The sequence below is a fragment of the Anabrus simplex genome, chromosome 2 (genome assembly GCF_040414725.1).
Source record: "Anabrus simplex isolate iqAnaSimp1 chromosome 2, ASM4041472v1, whole genome shotgun sequence".
Lineage (NCBI taxonomy): Eukaryota > Metazoa > Arthropoda > Insecta > Orthoptera > Tettigoniidae > Anabrus > Anabrus simplex.
This window is the reverse complement of record NC_090266.1, coordinates 867,730,895-867,747,772: the sequence shown is the minus strand read 5'-3', so window position 1 is coordinate 867,747,772 and position 16,878 is coordinate 867,730,895. Positions and strand designations below refer to the sequence as shown.

The 16,878-nt window shown below is 40.8% G+C and overlaps 1 protein-coding gene across 5 annotated transcripts in view; it reads right to left on the bottom strand.

The window, feature by feature from the left end:
• Nucleotides 1-16,878, bottom strand: part of Pfrx (6-phosphofructo-2-kinase) — a 656,010-nt gene that overhangs the window by 290,304 nt on the left and 348,828 nt on the right. The window contains exon 4 of one of the 5 annotated variants that reach the window (XM_068226313.1): nt 13,182-13,231. The exons of the other annotated variants lie outside the window; for them this stretch is intronic. The gene's annotated coding sequence lies outside the window, so the exon portion shown is untranslated. The remainder of the gene's footprint in view (nt 1-13,181; nt 13,232-16,878) is intronic. 5 annotated transcript variants of the gene reach the window in all.

The following is a 16,878-nucleotide window of genomic DNA, read 5'->3' as shown; positions in this document are numbered from 1 at the left end:
CGGGATGCAGCTCATAGGAAATATAAACATTACCCGACAGAGGAAAACTTTATCTATTACAAACGACTACGTAATAAAACGACTCAGACAGTAAGAAACGCTCGACTACGGTACGCCCATGACCTTATAAAACCTGACGTAAGACCCGCTACTTTATGGAAGTCAATCCGCCATTTTGGACTAAATAAACCGGACAAGGTAGACGATTTGGAAGTTTCTCTTGATGAATTGAATAATCACTTCGTATCCTCCCATGTACAATTAAACGAAGAAGCAAAAGAAAATCTTTTGGGTGCAAATTACAACACACCACCCGTAGGCAGAGACAAATTTTATTTTAGTTATGTCTCACCCCTTCAAGTGAAAGCGGCTATCATGCGAATCAAAACTAAATCCACAGGGGTGGACAATATATGTATCATAATGCTAAAGAAAATTATCGACGCTATTATTCCAGTATTGACATTCATATACAATTTCTCCCTTCAAAATAGTGTATTTCCAACTGTCTGGAAAATGGCCCTGGTGCATCCTTTACCAAAGATAAAATCTCCTAAACTAAACAGTGACTACAGACCTATAAATATACTGTCAATAGTAGCCAAGGGACTCGAACACATAGTGCATAATCAAATCACCAACTATCTCAACGACCACGACATATTAGACCCACACCAGTCAGGTTTCCGACGCAATCACAGTACATGTACTGCCTTACTAAGCGTGACTGACGATATAAGACAGGCTATTGACGAGCAAAAACTGACTATCCTAGTATTATTGGACTTCAGTAAAGCATTTGACTCTGTAGACCATGAGTTGCTCCTATCCAAACTTTATCACCTAGGTTTCTCCTACAGTACTCTGAGATGGTTGGGAGCTTATTTACACGAACGTCAACAACGTGTCACCAATCAAGGTGCATTTTCTTCGTGGCAATATGTAAAAAGAGGTGTCCCACAAGGGTCAACCCTTGCTCCTTTGCTATTTTCTGTCTATATCAACGACCTAGCTAAACAGCTGACACATTGTAAACGTCACATCTATGCTGACGACGTACAATTGTACATCCATGCAAAACCAACAGACGTTTTGACAGCAATCGAGAAAATTAACATGGATCTAGAGGCCATAAGTAAATGGTCTTACCAGCATGGACTTATTTTGAACCCAAAAAAGTCCCAAACTATAGTAATTGCCCAACCAAGACTTATTTCCGACAATTTCCGCATGTCCATCCCCGACGTACAACTTCAAAATCAAGTTTTGCCCTTTTGCAAGAGCGTAAAAAATCTCGGAGTAACCATTGACCAGCACCTCTCGTGGACGGATCAGATAATATCTGTGAGTAGACGAGTTTTTGCTACGTTGCACACATTAAACAATTTCAAATTTACTTTTCCGTTCAGTTTAAAGAAGAAACTAGTTGAAACCCTCGTTCTTCCAATATTCGATTATTGTGACGTAGTTTACAAAGATGTGAAAACCGAGCTTCGAGATAAACTACAACGTGCACAGAATGCCTGTGTAAGATTTATATGTAATCTGAAATTTTCAGATCATGTTACCCAGTCTTACGTCGACCTCGGATGGCTACGCCTTGAAGACAGACGCAAGCTGCATACCCTGACTTCATTGCACCGAATCCTTACCTTACAATCCCCATCTTACCTGTATGAACGATTTCATAGCCTTTCTGAACACCATGATAAAAACACCAGAGCGCTGAGCTCGATATTGCTCGCTATTCCTAAGCATAAATCCTCAACCTACAACAATTCCTTCACTGTTGTGGCCAGCCGTGAATGGAACTTCCTTCCGCAGGAGGTCAGAGGGATATCAAGCCACGGAAGATTTAAAAGTATGTGTTCAAAATATCTCTATGAAACGAGCTCGTAGTGCGACAGTCTTCTTCTTCTTCTTCTTCTTCTTCTTCTTATTATTATTATTATTATTATTAGTATTATTATTCATCAGTAGTGTTAGAAAGTACTCAGCTGTGGTTTTCCTGCATAGTTATCCTTATCCCTATCCCCATTTTGCAATGTTTTTCACCACAGTAAACTCATGAAAACTGAACATTTCGTCAATGCGATATACTTCTGGAATTGGACAAATTAATTGTAAATATTAGTAGGTTTATCTATATTATTATTATTATTATTATTATTATTATTATTATTATTATTATTATTATTATTATTATTTATTATTATTATTTATTATTATTATTGAAATTGTAATTCGTTCTTTGTTGTATGTTAATTTCTTCGCAGGAAGCAAAATGTTAATTTATACTGTGTATTATAATAGTTATTTTTATGTGCAGCAGGATAGCATAGTACCGTAGTAATTTGTTTCATTCTCTTTTTTCATTTATTCAGTATGTTATATATTTTTATGTTAATTATGTATTTCACTGGTTAAGTGTAAGACAGGGACACGTGTCCCTAACTTTGCCAGTTAAAATAAATCATGTCTATCTATCTAGCTATCTATCTATATTTTGGTGTGTTGATATGCACGGATATTATTCAAATTATAGTTAGTTATTTTAGAATCAGTGGAGTTATTTGATGAACCTAAGTGCGGTTCCTACCTATTTAGTCGTTTTCAGAAGGTTAGGTAGGCCTAAGGCCTGAAGCGGATGTACCAGTACGCTGCTGTATGTACACGCCCTGGGAGAGAGAAATATCATGCTTTAATAAAATTTGAGGGATCCATTCTGGTGAACTCTGACGTCCATACTAAGGACATTTCGATTAATTATTTTTATTAATTACTGTATTTTAATTATTCAGTTATTTATCAATATATTTACAAAGATTTCAAAATAATATAACAATGTTCACACAACGCATTTCTAGAAGTCCCGAATATATTCCGCCAACGTTCATATGCTGCATTTTAATGAGAGACTGTCTAATCTCTGACGTGTTTACCTTTTTTTACAAGTTGCTTTACGTCGCACCGACACAGATAGGCCTTATGGCGACAATGGGATAGGAAAGGGTTACGAGTAGGAAGGAAACGTCCGTGGCCTTAAGATAAAGCCGCAGGATTTGCCTGGTCTGAAAATGGAAAATAAAGGAGAACAACCTCCAGGGCTGCCGACAATGGGGAACCCACTATCTCCCGAATGTAAGCTGACAGATACGTGACCCAACCAGCGCAGCCACTCATTCGGTTCTATTTATCAATGTAGCACCAGTATGTTGATTCCATTTTTATACATTACATTTCATTGTCACACACATTTACCCATTACAATTTCTACACGTTATATTGCACTGAGTCTCCTACATGATACAACAATGTTACCCGTAACATTTCTATAACGTACAAATATACCCTCGATGATGTCCACGCATTACTTATCAATATGGTAGAAGTATAATATAAACATTTTCCACATTATATTGCAAAATGACCCAAACTGAAAATTCAAATTTGTATGAAATTTTCTTTAAAATAGTTCATAATAATATAATACACTTTGTTGCCTTTAGAAGCTAGCAGTGTTAGTATGCTGCAAGGTAAGTTTTGTTTAACGAGAACAGGAGAATTCACAAACCATTTTGCTGTGTGCGGTAATGAGCACATTAAAAAACAGGTGATTTAGGTCCTAAATTGACTGGCCATCACATGTACAGTATGGCGTATCCACTACACTGATACGTTAAAGTGACTTCTGAAGCCTCCGTGGTTGAATCGAATCGAGTGATTGCCGAGATGAATCGTCGTCGCGTGAACCAAGGACATAGCGCGGGGGGGCGGGGGTTCCTGTTGGGCTTTATAATCCAATAAATTCGAGGTGTAAGACTTGTCGAATTTTTAGTATGGATTTGCTTTAACAGAAAGAAACTGTGCACGATTCATTGCTCACAGGCAAATTGGAATATTCGTAGTGAAACTGAAGTATGCGCTTGTTGCCAGAGATATAAAATCTGCTTCCGTATTCCATCTTTGAGCAAATTACTCTGCGATATAGCAGTAATAGTATAGGTGGTGGATGTGCTCCCCACCAAGCACAAGCCTTTATTCCAATTTTGGGATAATATGTCGCTTATGAGCCGGCCACGCGAGTCGGGAATCATAGACCAGTCCAAGGAATTTGGTTTGGGGTTTGAACGAAATGTTTTGTGATCCCAGGTTGAAGTTTAGAATGGTGGATGAATTCTTCTTGTGAATATTACTGCCAGCGATTTAAGAGAAGTCAAAATCATGTTGATGTTGCCACTGATTTACATATATCATAGCGTCTGCAAAACGACACTTAGCAGGTGTTGTCGTCGCTGAAGTAAAAATGCTGACTTTGTCAGAATACTGAAGAATGCTAACTCTAGAAGGCAAAATTCGGATGATAGTGGGTTCGAGCCCCACTGTCGGCAGCCCTGAAGATGGTTTTCTGTGATTTCCCATTTTCACACCAGGAAAATGCCGCGGCTGTACCTTAATTAAGGCCACGGCCGCTTCCTTCCAATTCCTATGCCTTTCCTATCCCATCGTCGCCGTAAAACATATCTGTGTCGGTGCGACGTAAAGCAAATAGAAAAAAAAAGGCAGAATATTCTCCGATTCTCGGACATAGATGGTATTTAATAGGGGACTAAACACAGCTGCTTGAGGGAGTCCTCAGGTCGATCGTCGTGATCTAAAAAGGCTACGTCTGTGGCGAAAATAATCCCTTCTAACATGCATAAATTGATATATACCCGACACAAAGGTTGGAGGTAATCCAAGAGAAATCAGTGCGTCCAGTATTACTGATATTGCTGGGCTGAGTGTCTCAGACGTTTGAGGCGCTGGCCTTCCGAACCCAACTTGGCAGGTTCGATCCTGGTTCAGTTCGGTGGTATTTGAAGGTGCTCAAATACGTCAACCTCACGTCGGTAGATTTAATCGCACGTAAAATAATTCCTGCAGGACTAAATTCCGTCAACTCGGCGTATCCGAAAACCGTAAAAGTAGTTAGTGGGACGTAAAAATAAATATCATTACTGGTATTCATGCATTGGCATACGAAGCGGATATGTTCAAAAGGAGAGCAGGAAGGTATTGAATATTAAGAAAAACTGCATGCATCACTGTAGTTAGCATGGCTTGGTTATCACATGTGTCACGACGCTTGCGGAATCCATTTTGTGTAGTAAACGATTTGTAATCATTCCTTCCACCGTTTTTCCATTGCAAGAGGAAAGGACAATTGCTCGATATCCTGCAGATCTCCTGGCTCTTTCTCTGGCATTAGGATGGGTACTATAATTTGTGTCTTCCAAGACTCAGGAATGCATTTCTGAAACAAATTTGCAACGTTATGTTCGGAGTTTTGGCGGAGTTCTTGATAGCCACTCGGAGCTCCTTGAATCTAAATGGAGAACAGAGAAAGTGGTCAGATTGCTCTTCGGTAAATGTACACGGTGTATAACACTAGATGGTGGTGTAATTCCATCAGAAAAATCTTCTCGCCAGGAGGTATGAAGTGATAAATCCTGAGTACCGTAATTTCTGTTGAGCAAGAACCGCATGCGATGCAGTACCGACACAGGTCTTCTGGAGACGATGGGATAGAAAAGGACTAGGAGTGGAATGGAAGCAGCCGTGGCTTTAAGGTACAACCACAGCAATTGCCTGCTGTGAAAGTGGGAAACCGCGGTGGAACAATATTTTGGCCAACTGCGTTTCTTAGCTTTCTTCAGAAATCACTTAGTACGAGTGGATGTCTTCTAATGTTGTAGGAACGTTTTTTGAGTAGGTAGTGTTCTGAACTCTCTGGAGCATTCCGCCTGAGAGCAATGTCTCGAGAATAAATTGTGTTCCACCATACTGCTGAAGTGTTTTTCTTCTGGCCAGGTGGTTTTCTCAGAGAGACAGATACATGAGTAGCACATTCCATCATCTCTACAAAGTGGTTGTAATCGTCCACTGTAGATACAGTATGTGGATCGGAAAACAACGTGTTTCCTCGAGTATTTTCTCCATAAAAAGTGCCCAATTTGCACCACTAATATTCCACTTGTTTGATGGATATGGAGAGGGGCTATTCGTAGGAAAAATATCAATATTCATAGGTATTGGGTAGTGATTTGAACAAAGCGGGTCTTTTAATATATTCCAATGAGTGATTGTGCTAATGGCGGGGGAGCACATTGTAATAACGACTGCCGATGGTCTGTAATATAACGACGGAACAAGTGTCTGTGAGCCGTCATTCAATGGTCTATTGTCTCTAAAATATTACAACACTGTCGGTCTCTGTGCACTGATGTCTCCGCATATAAGGTAAGGTGGTGTCAAAGGGGATAACATTTGATTCCGAACTGCCTGTATTATGATTCTGTCTGGCATACAATAAAGTGAAAGGCATATGAACTCGAGCGCAGGTGAATGGACAAGTGTTGCGACGATTTGTATGTCAGGAACTACTCTCGCCGTGACAGGTAATACCTTAAAAGGAACTGAATGATGTATGAAAAATGCTGCACCTCCTTTCCCATCGAACCTATCGTCACGTAGAATGTTATAATTTCTAAATCATATAGTTTTTAATTCGTTGAAATACGTCTCGGAAATTGCTGCCATCTTGATAGCTCTGTGACCGAATTCATGCTGTAAACTTTCCTTATTGGCTATGATAGATCTAACATTCCACTGCTTGACCTGAAAATCCACTGAATTTGTTTATCAAACTGGATATTAGTTTCCCGATGACGAGTGAATTTCCTACAGGCGTTGTCTGAGACGAGCTGATTTTAAAACGTGGACTACTTGGACTACTTCTGCTATAAAGAATTTATTTCGATTGATGGAGTGATCGGGAATGTTATGTGGACGAGGATATGGTTTGTCTGAGAGGTGTCATTGTGGAGAACCAACTTTTGTTCTTACGTCGCACCGACACAGATAGGTTTTATGATGACGATGGGATAGGAAAGGGCTCAGAGTGGGAAGAAAGCGGTCGTGACTTTAATTAAGGTACAGCCTGGGGGGTGAAAATAGGAAACTACGGAGGAACAAATACTCGATGGTATGGGGGAGGTAAGCTGGGGAGGGAGGGAGGGGGTGCCTCATACAGGCGAGTAGGACGTAAGAGTAGAAAGTGAAGGAAATTATTGTCGTTGCATATGAGCGGCATCGTTCGGTATTTGGAGCCGTTGTTCCTGTTGTCCTTGTTGTGGACACTACGATTTTGTCAGTTTCGTATCACGCAGTCTAATGTGCACCCGGCAGTTCTTATCTGAAGCAAAATGTTGACCTCGACAGAGAGCACATCATACTTCCGTGGTATTATCATAGTTTTCTGTTAAGTGTTGAACCGGCACACCTATTATATCGGGCTGGGGCTACTCTTGTCTTACATTGACCTTGTCCATAACCCAGGCGTAAACATGTGTCACACTGCACTGCCGAAGCTACATAAGTTTCCAAAGCGAGTTCCCAATATGGCTACATGAGTAGGGAGAGAGTGATCGAAAACGGGAGAGACTGTGATCGAAAACTTACGACACACACTGGGATAGCTGTAACTTGGTCTGGATTCGTGTGGGACTCTTTGGTAAACTTCTCAATATACCAACTGGATTTGGAGAGACTCACTATTCTAATTTGCCCTCCTCGCTTAGCGTAGTGTAAACCTTTCCGATTATACCCGTCTTATGGATAAGGAAATTTGGAACGTACGCTTCTAAATTTCTTTGTTATAAGGCATCAGATTGTAAATTAAATTTGCAGATACTGACGAACGAGCTACTACTTTTATTTTAAAACGATTTTTCCCAATAGATCTGATGTCAACCACCTCTTTATTTGTACAATTTGTTTTACGTCGCACGAACACAGATAGGTCTTATGGCGACGATGGGATAGGAAAGGCTTAGGAGGGGAAAGGAAGCGCCCGTGGCCTTAATTAAAGAACAACCCCAGCATTTGCCTGGTGTGAAATGGGAAACCACGGAAAACCATCTCAGGGCTGCCGCAGTGGGGCTCGAACCCACTGTCTCCCGGATGCAAGCTCACAGCTGCACGGCCCTAACAGCACGGCCAACTTGCGTTCAAAAGTTTCTATTTCCACCCTAAGAAATTCACAAGAAAAGTAAAACAAAAGGCACATGGAACGTGCCAATGATCGGGTTTGGCACAAATTTTAAGAAATTATATCTTCGTGGTCTGGATTCCTCATGGCAATCAATATTCAACTACTGTAATGCATGTGAACGAAATATCGATTTACTTCTTGGAGGTGGAAATAGCAAGTTTTGAACACGTTCTTCTCAATTGTCTCTACTTTGATAGGTAATTACTCTGTCAGAACTAAGATGATCTGAACTTGACCGAATAGTTAATGGCACTTCTCTCATGTGGAATTACTAAATACTGAAATACTGGTATCTAGCATGTCTACTTCTGTCACCTGCTCTGCTCCTGTTACAATACCATTAGAGTATTAGACTGTTCTATCGTCTGAACACAAAATCGTTTAGTTGCTTGATCAAGTTATCTTCCGTCAAATCAACGCCATGACTGGCAATAATATAAGTTGTTACCTTCAGAAGTAACTCTTGTACTGAGGTAGTATCAGTGCCCGTACTCTAACTCCAATAAGTTGTTTCTGCTGCTGCTGCTGCTGCTGTTATTATTGTGATTGCTGTTGAGAATAGCATGTTAACTGCTGTTGACCATAACTTGCTGGTACTGGTTGGTTCACTGAGTCTAGCCGAGGTAGCTATCCAATAACATGTCTCTAATGCAGTGGCGACTCCTAATTTCTGCTTTAGGGGATGTAACCGAAAAAAATTGCAAACATCAACACAAACAGACCGTCATTCCAAACAAATTTTTCAAGAGAAAACAACAAACAAGGCCAACAGAAAAGTTCATTTAAGATCTCGCATCCACTAATCCAACAGTCTGTTTCATAAATATTTCTGTTGAAATGACAAAACACACGATTTAAGTTGTGTATTTACATTCAGAGTTGGACGCGGTTGTCCATTTATAATTCAACTTTTCTCCAAAAAAAAAAAAAAAAAAAGTTGGTTATACTAAATGGCTCTCTTAATATCCGTTCAATCACACAATAGTTAGAATTCAATTCGGATTGCGCGGTAGAAACCCGCTCCTACATCCATGTCTGCTGAACTACTTTCTGATCGGTAAGATGTCATTTCAAAATCACATAATTCCCGCATTTTCTTTGTTTGATATTTACATTACAAGCACACGAAACTGAATCATTTATATTACTACAACAACACACATTTGTCATGTACCATCATTTAGAGCAAAGAAAAGAACCACTCACAAGCAAAAATTCGAGTATTTCACGAAATAGCAAATAAATCCCGGCCACTCACGATAACTTACAGGATTCCACTTGCACCGCCCACTTGACGGATGTGGTTGTTCGTTCCGCATTCCAACCCCACGAAAGAGATCAACAAGCAAGGGTCCAATGCTTGTGCTGTCATCTTTGAAGTAGTTTGGCAATTAGTAGCAGCCACTAGCCAGCGACGCTCCTTTCATCCATCTCTCAGTATCGATAACTGTGCGTTTGAATTTTATACAAATAATTTCCATTAAAATATGAATAATTAATATTTATTTTTCGTTGAAAATACAAGGGATGTAACACATCAATCGCACGTATGGGAAATTCGCCACTTCTCTAATGCTAACTTTACGGACTGACCCGTATTTAGGGGGTCAGCCATAATATATACTATCTGATAAGTTAATCGTCCACAATTCACACTGTTAAAGTACAGTATAAACGATGTCTCTTTCACTGAATAGGCCTAAATGTTTATGTTCAGTAGATACTTTCACATCTGCACTGATAAGTCTCACTAGCTACATTTTTAGCAGTCAAGCTATATTACAACCGGCATGTCCGGTCGCTCTCCACGAACTCTAGCCATGTTAGTTCACTCAACATCGGTAGTCCAGGTCGCAGATTCTTACCTAGCCTTTTCTAGAATGTTTTCGAAGAATTTGAAAATTTATCGAACATTTCCCTTAATAAATTCTTCCAATCCATTATTCCTAACCCTATAAATGAATATATGCTCCAATTTGCCCTCTTGAATTACAACTTTATCTTCATTTCGTTATCTTTCCCACTTTTAAACGCTCCAGTCAAGCTTATTAATTGTGAAGCGAACTGCTCTGGAACGACACGGCGCGGCGCAAAGCAGGCCATAATAGAGAACGGGAGTTCTACGCGCCACCGGGCTGTGTGTTTATGGTGACCAACGGTTGAAGGAAGGAATGAGGGACAAGACAGAAAAACATTCTACTGATGATAAATACTTTCGTCCAACCATCCCTCTAATGTGTGAGCAGTGAGGCGGGGCACCATTGTGTTGTTACCACATTTCGTCGAAGTCGAAGTCGTACCGTTGAAGAAGTAGTGGATGAATCGTGCTCATCAGCAATTCCGGGTAAATGTCTCCCGAGAAGAAATACAAGTTGATTACTCCATCAAAACAAATACCACCTCACACCATGACTCGCGGACTCTAAGCGTTCATTTCGATTTTCACATACATGATTTCAGGACGCCATTTTATGCAATATTGTAACTGTTCAAAACCTGATATATAGAATTTTGCTTCATCACTCCATATCATGCAATGAAGCAGTTCAGGATCATCTCCAAGCAAGCCTCGTCAACCAGGTCTCTGTGAACTGCACACGGCTGTCGAGATCATCCTTCGCGATTTGTTTCTGGGCAGCAAGTTGTCCAGCTCAGACCGCAATCGTGCTTTGTTGTCTTCCGTAACACTTTTGGGCCTGCCTGCTCGTCTGGCTAGTTGTACGCCGCCTGTTGAAGTACACTTCTTTTTTTTTCCTTTTTTTTTTGCTATTTGCTTTACGTCGCACCGACACAGATAGGTCTTATTGCGACGATGGGATAGGAAAGGCCTAGGAATTGGAAGGAAGCGGCCGTGGCCTTAATTAAGGTACAGTCCCGGCATTTGCCTGGTGTGAAATTGGGAAACCACGGAAAACCATCTTCAGGGCTGCCGACAGTGGGGCTCGAACCCACTATCTCCCGATTACTGGATACTGGCCGTACTTAAGCGAATGCAGCTACCGAGCTGGTTCAGAATCGCCATGGCCGTACGGAGTTTCATATCTGCATAATTATTAGCGACAATTCAAACGTACAGCTTGTACTTTCTCTATCAGGGTTAATCACATATATATCTCTTTTTACAATATGCTTTACGTCGCACCCGCACAGATAGGTCTTATGGCGACGATAGGATAGGAGACCGCTACGAGTGGGAAGGAACTGACCGTGGCCTTAATTAAAGCTGGGTTCACCCGGTGCGAGTGGACTAGCATGATGCGTGCGCATCTTCTGGCCAGCTACTCGCATATAATGGGTATTCACACGACGTTGTACTCGCATCTGAATTAAGATGGCGGACCTCGTAAGGGAAAGGATATCAGCTGTTGCTGATATGTTAATTGCCGAGTTAGTAAATAGTGTTGTAAAAATAAATAGAAAGGAAAATGTAATGTGCGCGCGAGAGTGGATTGCATGACGTAGTGCATTCGGTGCGTCGACACATTTTTTACGTGAAGTTCTAGAGGGGGATGAAAACACATTGAAAAGTCACACTACGACTCACAGCTATCCAGTTCGATCAACTTCTACGGATGATTAAAGTACAAATACAGAAACGCAACACAAATATGAGAGCGGCTTCAACTGCCCGTCTGAAACTCCAGGTTACACTACGGTACTTGGCGACTTACGACTGTCTCAGATCTTTGGAATCTTTATATCGAGTTACAAAGACTACAATATCCAAGTTTGTGTCGGCTGTGTTGGATGCGATCTATTATGCACTGAAAGAATGCATCATAGTGTGTTCGCATGTATCAATTATTAAGTGTCAAAGAATATAGTACATTGTTAAACATTCACTCAGCCCGGTGATATTGAATGGATTACAGTGTAGGTATTATATTCTTTGACCCTTTAATAAATGATAGACGACAACGGAGTAATAAATAAATACCGGTAAATAAATAAATAAATAAATAAATAAATAAATAAATAAATAAATAAATAAATAAATAAATAAATAAATAAATAAATAAATAAATAAATATCACACTCTTACCAAGCTGGTGAAATTGTTTCTCGTATTCATTACTCCATTCAAGGAATCTATCAGCGATGTTAAACCATTACATTGTCGGTGAATAAATTTCTTCGGGTGATGTGCCTGACTACTTGGATTTCTTAATTTTTAAAGTAGTTCTCTGTACGTGCTAAGAATGTTTAGTTTTTTTATTTCTTCGACGCCTACCCCAGGAATATACATTTTTTCAGCAATCCGTAGCAACGCTGAATCCCTGGCATCTTTTATTTTATAACTGGGAAACCTAGCATTCCACAACAGTTCTTCAGATTCGTATAATTGTACAAGTATTATTGTCTGCGCATCGCTCCACTTCCTTCCTTGCACCGTCTTCAAGCTTTCCGCCATCTTGAATTTGTTACTCGCTTGTAGAAAGTTGGGCACGGTCCGAGTTGACGCTTCTCTCAAACTCAGGCAACTGGACTCGCATGAACTGTTCACATGATGCGAGTGGCGGGCGAAACATGCGCACGCTTCATGCGAGTTCACTCGCTCCGAATCTACTCGCACCGTGTGAACCCAGCTTAAGGTACAGCTGCAGCATTTGCCTGGTGTGAAAATGGGAAACTATGGAAAAACATCTTCAGAGCTGCCGACAGTGGGGTTCGAACTCACTATCTCCCGAATGCAAGCTAATAGCTATGTGACCCAAATCAAGCTGACAGCTACGTGGCCCATACCTCAGAGCCACTTGCTCGGTCAGGGTCAGTTGCCAACTGTAGAAAATACAACTATTCTACACTCTGCACAGGTAAACATGGAAGCATCAAAGGTAATTCTGTACTCTTTATTCCAGAGTCATAGAATGTATCCAAGACAGCAGGAAAAACAGACTGTATAATTAGTTTCCAAAATGACAAAAATACCAGAGATATTCATTATTTACTCAATTTGTGCTAATACAGTATGAAGGACAATTATACAATAGACTGAACTGCATTGAATGTTACTAGTAATTAAAATCTATCAGTCGCTTATATGCCAAACAGGGCTACTTCATGAAGGTAGCTGGGTGTGACTTACAAACTGGGGATAATCGTCTTCGATCACCAACAAGTCGTTCCAATACTAACCTAGAAAAGAGAAAATAAGGATATTAGAAATGTGAACACTTAGATTTAAAAATCTGCTACCCAACTGTTCTTAGATCATCAATTTGCTCCCATCTAGGACAATTCAGCTGCTGCAACGACAGCATGGTAATACTTTATATAGATGCATCTTGGTGGGTGTGCTATGTACCAACTGATGAGCCCAACTCAGCACACGGGGGCGAAACACTGGCGACCAGGAATGAGTTAGCTGGAAAACTTATGTCCAATAACGGACCATTTACATTGGTGTTATGGTAATACTTATCGTATACTTTTCTTGTATGTAAACGTCTGATATATAGAAGTATAGCCTGTCTATTATACATTTTTTGTACGTAATATGCCTAACGTGAGACTGACAGAATCGCTCCCCGGGTTTAGGGTGGCCATTGAAAATCATTCGAACCGATCAACTTTCTCGTGGTATGAGACATAACGGTTACAGAGGTCGGTTCCAATTTAAAATGAAGTTTGGATGACCGCTCTGATGTATAGAAATTTCGTACCTAACTTACTAAATCTGAAATAATAAATACCTGTAACAATCGCAAACGCCAGGAATGAGTATTACTAGCACCTAAGATTTATAGTATTTTTATTATTTTACACATTCCCTAATTATAGGGTTGCCAATAATGGAATGGAAAACCCGACGGAATAATTTTCTGGGAAGGAAATATAGTAACCACGCAGAGTGATTGATCGGCTGGACAGAAAAGAATTTTCGTAATGCTAAGGGGAAGCACGATGTACATACCAAACCAATCAAAGAAATCGGTAAACAGATCCATCGATATATAGTTGCAATTTCCTAGAATACAACACACAAAAACCATAACCTAAACATATACAGTTTCAAGGTCCGGCTCCATGGCTAAATGGTTAGCGTGCTGGCCTTTGGTCACAGGGGTCCCGGGTTCGATTCCCGGCAGGGACTGGAATTTTAACCATCACTGGTTAATTTCGCTGGCACGGGGGCTGGGTGTATGTGTTGTCTTCATCATCATTTCATCCTCATCACGACGCGCAGGTCGCTTACGAACGAGATTTACGGCGAATGTTCGAAGGCCTGGACGTCCTGGAGCTCTAACGGACCGAGGGTCGCGATATGTAGTACAAGCGCGCAAGCACTCTGGTGTGAGCGCCCGAATGCTTGCTGAAGACGTCGCAACAGCAACAGGCAAGTAAGTAACGCCTTAAACCATAAGGAATTACATTCATGGAGCTGGTTTAGAAGGCAGAGCGGCAAGAACAAAACGATTCATTAACCAGCGCAACAGAGTGAAAAGACTGGAGTTCGCTCGCGCATATCTCGACAAATCCACGGAATACTGGAAAAAGAGATTTTCTCGGATGAGAGCAAGTTTAACCTTTTTGGATCTGATGGGCAAAGGTATGTGTGGCGTAAACAAAATCAAGAATTTAACCCTAAGCACATTGTACGAATTGTCAAGTATGGCAGAGGTCATGTCATGGTGTGAAATGCATTAGCTACACTGGGGTCGGAAAAACAGTGGTTGTTGAAGGTAATATGACTGCTACAGCATATGTAAACATACTCCGTGAAAATTTGCTGGCCAGTGCTGCGAAATTAAATTTTGAAGACTCGTTTGCTTTTCAACAAGACAACGACCCCAAGCATACGGCTCGTACAACTCACGAATGGCTGCAGTATAATGTTCCCGAGCAACTCCCAACGCCTGCACGATCCCCAGACCACAATCCCATAGAAAATCTCTTTTTTACAAGTTGTTTTACGTCGCACCGACACAGATAGGTATTATGACGACGATGGGAGAGGAAAAGGCTAGGCGTGGGAAGGAAGTGGTCGTGGCCTTAATTACGGTACAGCCCCATCGTTTGCCTGTGTGAGATTGGAAAACCATGGGACACCACGGAAAACCATCTTCAGGGCTGCCAATTAGGGATTCAAACTCACTATCTCCCGAATACTGCATACTGGCCGCACCTAAGCGACTGAAGCTACCAAGCTCGGTCCATAGAAAATCTGTGGGCATTGTTGGAGCGGAGAATAGGGAAACCGACATGCTCGTCAAAAGAAGATTTCCTTGATCATCTGAAGAAGGAATGGTCGAAAACTGATGCAGAAATAACATCAGACATTGAAAGCTCCATATCACGAAGGATTCAACCGGTTATAATTGCCCAGGGAATAAATACGAAGTACTGATTGTCAAACAGTGCGTGTTTGAGGACAGTGTTTAACATGTATGAATATTAATGTTGCTAACAGAAAATTATATTCGTTTTGTTTTCTTGTAAAGACAGCACAATTTCTATCCGTAGGTGGTTCCTCACACTTGGTTAAGAAATGTAATTCATGTATTAGGGAATGAAGTATTCGTGTTTTTATTAAAGATATTTGGCAAGCCGCACACGCAGTGTATGAATACTTATTTTACCCACGTGCTAGGATTCTGATTTTGAAACTCATTCGACAGACTGAAAAACTTTAACGTTACATTAACTAAGTCGACACTGGAAAATATGGCTTTCTTCTTAACACACAACTCATTAGCTTATTTATGTTTACTGTTTGATTTTGACGCGCTAACATCGGGACAAACAGAGGCTTTTATTTAGGGTTGAATTTTAAAAAGCAGGACAAAAGTACGGTGTATTATAACAGTTAAATTTTACACTTTTCAAATTCGAAACAAATACTTGTGCTGTAACACACTGCTTCTTCGACAGTGCGACCCTCTGAGGCAACTGAAACTCATCTCCAACTTAGCAGTAAACTTACACTTTCTTTTCCCCATTATACAATTATAGGGGGCACTATTAAATGAATGCGTAAATAGACTCTATTGAATGAATGCGTACATAATGTTCAAATTGTTCAAATGTTTAAACTGACACTTTAATTAAACAATTGCTCAATATACATAATTCAGCTACTTTCTTCTATTTGTGGCCGGCCCCGCGGTGTACGGAGACCCCGGGTTCGATTCCCGGTCTGGTCAGGGATTGTTACCTGGATCTGAGGGTTGGTTCGAGGGCCACTCAGCCTACGTGATATATATATAAAATAAGAGTTTTGTCTGTACATTGCTCAGAATTTGAAAAGAATGGTATTTCTGTATCGGTCATGTCCACAGTAACAAGAAAATGCATTGTCTGTCTGTCTGTCTGTCTGTCTGTCTGTCTGTCTGTCTGTCTGTACACGCATCAATAGAAAAGGGCTGAAGAGAATTTAATGAAAACCGGTATGTAATGTCGGGTGATGAACCACTGCAATCTAGGCTACAAATTATTTTATTCACGTTGAGTGAAATGGTAGTTTAGGGGAAGGCCTGAAATGTAATTCTCAATAAATAAGTTATTTATGTTATTAGTGCCAACGGCCGTAGCCGTGTTGAAACACCGGATCCCGTGAGATCTCCGAATTTAAGAAACATTGGGCGTGGTCAGGAGTTGCATGGTTTGCCACGCGCTGTTGGTGGGGGGTAGGGGAATGGAGGAGCGGAAAGGAACTGGCCACTCTACCGCACGTAAACTCCGGCTCAGGAACACCTCTGCGGAGGTTCGGACCTGCCTTCGGGCAGAATAACCCTTACCTACCTATGTTATTAGTGGTCGTATCGATAAATACTACATTACTA